The sequence below is a fragment of the Hordeum vulgare genome, chromosome 6H (assembly GCF_904849725.1).
Source record: "Hordeum vulgare subsp. vulgare chromosome 6H, MorexV3_pseudomolecules_assembly, whole genome shotgun sequence".
NCBI classification, from domain to species: domain Eukaryota; kingdom Viridiplantae; phylum Streptophyta; class Magnoliopsida; order Poales; family Poaceae; genus Hordeum; species Hordeum vulgare.
The window spans coordinates 253,569,657-253,575,300 of NC_058523.1; positions in this window are offsets into that span (position 1 = coordinate 253,569,657).

Consider the following 5,644-nt stretch of genomic DNA (forward strand, 5'->3'; position numbering starts at 1 on the left):
GCCCCTGCACTCCTCCTCGCCCCCCCTGGCACCCCTGCCGCACCACCCCTCCCTTTCGCCCCTCCTTCACCGCCGCCCCACCCCACCCCGTCGCCCTGCAAGCCTCGCCCCCTCCCTGGAACCAGCGAGCAGGAGCAGCCAGAAACTTCCTCCCGTCGGCACCCCCCCTGCAGGTCTCCACCTCCCCCCTCGCCTCCCCCCAGGAGCCCCACCCCAACCCTCCTCCGCCGGTTCCCCTTCTCCACCGGCCCTTCCCCACCCTCGCCGGCCACCCCCACCCTCGCCAGAGAAGGCTCCAGCACGGGAGCAACTTCCATCACGGTAAGGCCCCTCTTTCCTTTCTTTTTTTTACTTGTTTTGTTTTTTTTAGTTTTACCCTTAGATCTATTTTCAACGGTGTAGATTAGAGTAGGATAGAGTAGGATAACCTTTTGGTTTTTAAACAAAAACCGCCGGTTTTTATTCACTTAACTTTTAGCCAGAGAACTTTTCTTATTTAGCGGCCATTCGCTGTTTAGCCTATGCAGCAGACACCATCAGCCAATCAGTGAGCGCCACGTGTCTGTAGCAATTATTCTCTTTTTCTGTCTAGTTCCAAAAACAGCAAAGTTCCTGTTTTCTTTTGGCCATAACTTTTGATCCCGAAGTCCAACGATGTTGACTCTTTTTCCAGTAGCTCACAAATTTCCTGTAGTTTTTAAAAACATATAATTTGTCTATGTTTCAAATTTTCAAATTTGAATTAGATCAGATTTAGTTTAAACCTTGTTTTGCTTATTCCAGGAGTTTAAAAATAGCTTTTAATTTGATTACTTTTGGTACTGATCACTAGTGATATTATTTATCAGTGGTAAACATTTCAGATTTGTTTGAGTATTTTAGCTCACTGTTTCTTGTGAAACAATTTCTGTTTCACCTCTTTTAGGATTGCGGCTAATTCCTTTTCTAGAATTGTTTTTTAAATATTTTCTTTATTATTTCAGAAATATTATGTTTTGTTTATGTTAGTTAAACAGTAGTTTTGCAACAAGTTTTTATTTTATTTTTATTTGTTTTCATGAAATCAATTCTAGTTCCTTAGTAACTTGCAATTGGTTTCTCCACTGTTTCAAATCCCGTTTGGGAATACTTTCAAAGATTTTTGTGAAAATTATTTTATTTTATCTTAGTTAAACTTATATCTTAGTTCCTTGTTAATATGTTCTGTTGGACAAAAAAAACAATTTAGTGTTTGACGTAGTAGAAGACTCTCTAGTCTTATTTGAAGTTCCTTTCGGTTTCCTATTCGCTCTCTCTTTTGTTTTGATTGTTAGAATGATTGCTAGTATGAGTGCTTATGTAAATGATATGTTTGTTATATAGATTTCATCGGAGAGTGATGAGTACTCTATCAAGTTATTTCTCGAGAAATTCTTCTTCGTCAACATCACCAGGCAAGTCACTTTGATCATACTATCACCTATGTTTTATGCATCGTAGTTCTACCATCCTATGCCCAATTGCATGCTTCTTAGGTACTTGGAAATTTTAGTATAGATTGTAGTATCATGTGGTAGGCACACAACAACCCCGATACTTGGCCCCGGGACGACAAAATTCATATTGCTATGCTTGAGTAGACGGGATTTCGGTTGAGTGCATAACACGAGTGATGCGAGGTTGATTAAATAATCAAGACCGGTTAAGACAAGATTTTCAAGACCTCGGACACAATGCAACTCTGGGTGAAGGACGGTTGATCGGCTCCCTGGAGAACCCAGTGGATGACCCGGGATGCTGGAGAGGCCATGACATCCTGCGGAAAGCTTCACCCAGGCTCAAAGAGACGGACGGATATTTTCAAGACCCAAGGCTTACCTGCACAGCCACAAGTCATTATGGGCTCTGGCTTGGTTGGACAACGTGGCGACTCTGGACGGGCGGTGCTAGCAGATGTAGAAGAACGGTAGGAATGGATGGGCACTGACAGGGATTCAGAGGGACCCGTTGAAAGACCATGTTTTGATCATCCGGTCTTCAAACACCCTGAAGTGCGAGGACATACTCGGAGGCCATCAAACCTTGTGGGGAACGTGTGCAAAACTCTGCAGAGTACTCAAACCTAATTGATTAGCCGTGTCCACGGTCATGGACAACTTGAGCCAAAGGAACTGAAGTTATCTGGATTTCTCAACACCATTAAATATATTTGATGAGGGTAACTATTGACAACTCGGGTGCGAGAACTGGTTGGCGGAACCATCTCGTTAACAACCAACAATATAATAACATTTTGCTTTTAGCCCCCTCTTGATGTAGGAGAAAAAAACTTGCTTTACGCTAAAAACTTATAGCCCCACCTGCCATATATGCATATAGTATAGATGATTACTTTTCACCCCTCTCTTATGTCACTTGCCGGCATCTTCAATATGCTGACCTACACAGCTGCAACGTCTTATGTTGTAGATATTTTCTTCGACGAGTAAGAGTACGATTCAGGGTTACGGTCTACACTCAACTTGCCGTTGGTGTTTATTGGGACTCCACTACCTTGACCGCTTCCGCTGAGATATTTAAGGTATATATCAGTTTTACGCTATTTTACATGTGATTGCGCTTTGATATATACATTGATGTACTGTGTGTGCCAGCATACTGATCCAGGGATGGCACAGAAACGCAGAGGCTTGACTCGTTTTGAGTCGGGTCGCTACAAATCCTCAGAGGTTTTCCAGCAGCCCCGAACCTATTGTAGCAGATGATTGGCTTCGTTCGGTTAATAGGAACTTTGAGACTGTTGGCTGCACTGATGCACAGAGAGTGAGGTTTGCCTCACATCTGTTGGAGGGTCCTACCGCAGCTTTCTGGGACAACTACCTGGTCACCTATCCCATTGATACTATCACCTGGGCGCAGTTTCAGGCAGCTTTCCGCGCCGCACATGTCTCTGCTGGCGCCATGAGTCTGAAAAAGAAGGAGTTGCGTAGCTTGCCTCAGAGAGGTCGCTCAGGTAATGAGTATGTGGAGGAGTTCAATAAGCTTGCACGCTATGCACCTAACGATGTTAACACTGATGCAACCAGACAGGAGAAGTTCTTGGAGGGTCTCGATGACGAGTTGGCTGTTCAGTTGACAGTGGCAACTTCCAACAACTGTCAGGAGCTTATTGATAAAGCTATTGTACTTGAGGGCAAATTTCAAGAGGTGGAGGATCGGAAAAGGAAGGAAAGCGACACTGAGTTCAACTCTGGAGGTCATCCGAAGCAACATAATTCATCAACATCTTTTGAGTACTATGATTCCAAAGTGGATGTGTATAATGGCGCTAACCATGAGGTACATAATCATCATAGTGGCAATGGGCACAACCATAATGGACAAAGGAATGAGAACAACAACCACACCACTTTGCCGCCCACCAAGAAGGATATAAGTCACTTACTTTGTTATAGGTGTAGAAACCCGGGCATTATTCCAACAACTCTCCTCTGTTGAAGGACATGGATGATGACAATGCAAGCTCCAAAGAAGTGGGGTCTGATCACGTCGAAAGGGGGCATGTGAACCACACAATGGTGGAAAGAGCTAATAATGCACCAGTCCTTGTTAAGATCTTAATCAAGTTTCAGTATTATGAGCGTTCTCTCAATATTGGTGCATCTTATTTGTTCATGTCACGGGAGTTTTGGGATATATGCAACGAGTAAGCCTGAAAACCTTGGGATATGGATTATATCAATTACCCATCTTTAACCTTGCTAGCCAACTCGAATCTCGAGGACGAGATTCATTTTAAGGGGGGTAGATTTGTAACATCCCAAATTTTCAGATTTGGTATGTTAACAGAATCATTCTTGGTCATCTTGATTTCTAAGCATGTTTGAATTTTCTGAATATTCTATTCATTATGCAACTACGAGCAATTTATATTGGAGTGGAGATAGCATGACTTCTGCCAGTCAAATAAAAGGTTCATAATGTTTAGAATATTATTTGAAGTCACCTTATATGGTTTTGCAAATTTCATAACCTCCGAAATCATTTTCAGTTTACTTTTTTCAATGCTCGTTCTGTAGCCTTTTGCATAAAAGATATTTTTGAAAATTGCATTAGAGGGAACTAGTGTTCCTTTAGAATATACTAGTTGGATATTTTCTGTTTTTTTTAGTATTTCAGATATATATATTTTTCTGGTATTTATTTAGCTAGGAAATACATATTTTTTATTATTATTTCTTGGTTGTCTCCTAAAAAAAGAACACTGGCCCAGCCCAGCCGGGGCTTAGCCAGGCCGAGCAAGCAGCCAGCCCAACTAAGCGAGGTCCAGGAGCTGTGCCGAGCGCACAACCCCATCACTCTTTTTTTTCAGCCCGAGGACCGTGCCCTAGCTCCTTGTGCCTCGCCTCCAGGAGCCTTGCATCGAGAGACCCGCCTCCAGGAGTTTCCCATCGAGAGACCTCGCTCCACCAACCGAGCGCCAGCTAGCTCCCTCGCCTCCAGGGACCGACGGTGGACCCTAGCCACACCCAGGGCTCAACTCAACCACGAGCTGGAGTCGGCCGCACCTAGGGAACCGAACCGAGCACAGCCACGACTCCTCGCGAGGGCAGAAAGCCCCACGAACGAAGCTAGGAACCGATTTTTCCTGAGCCCGTTTCTTTCCTGCCTCGATCCGTTCTGCCACCCCGTCCTCGCGAAGGGCGAGCTAAACTCGCCGATACGACCTGCAACAGCCACCGCACAGCTCGCCGGAGTCGCTCATCTACGTCGGAGTTAGCCGTCGTTGCCGGAGTTTGTCGGAGTTCGTTTTGACCGTCACCGGAGCACTACCGCGGAGGAGCCACGCCGAGACCAACCCGTTTTCCTCTGTTGTTCCTGGTAAGCACGTGCACACGATCCGATTCAGCCAATCCACGAATTGCTACAGTACCCGTGTTAAACCTTTTTTGAGGTGTTTTTAGATCGGTCATATTCTCGCTAAGATTTTGAAACGTGTTTAACTTTTGATCCGTAGCTCCGAATCAGGAAATTCTTTTTCCTCTGATCTTGTATGGACGAGTAGAACATGATAGAGGTAATAGTTTTCAGGTTATCATTATTTAAAATTTTAGGGGATCAGATTTAGTTCAAACCTCCCGGAAGCCAAATTTTGCAAACCGCTCATCTAATTTTATTATTTCTTTTTGCATTGTGCTCCCACTAGCATGTACTCCCTGCGTTTCAAAATATAAGACCTTTTAGAGATTACAATAGGAGACTACATACGGAGTAAAATAAGTGAATCTACATTCTAAAATATGTCTATGTACATACGTATGTAGTTCATAGTGCAATATCTAAAAGGTCTTATATTTAGGAATGGAGGGAGTAGATAATAAATATCTACTCATATGTTTCTGTTAGTTGAGTTTTAATTGACTTCTTTGCTGTTGACTTTATTTTGATGTTATGTGAGTACGGTTTATTTATCGATGCCTTCGTCGAATATATATAGATTGTCCGGAGTGTGGAGCGGATCAGAATTAAGTGTTAGGGTATTTCAGCACCGTTCAAGGCAAGTTTGCACTTTTGATTTTGCTCATCCTATATGTATGTTCTGCATTGTCATGATATGTTATGTGTTTGGTGTGATTCTTATATTGCTTGTCGCCATATGTGTGCC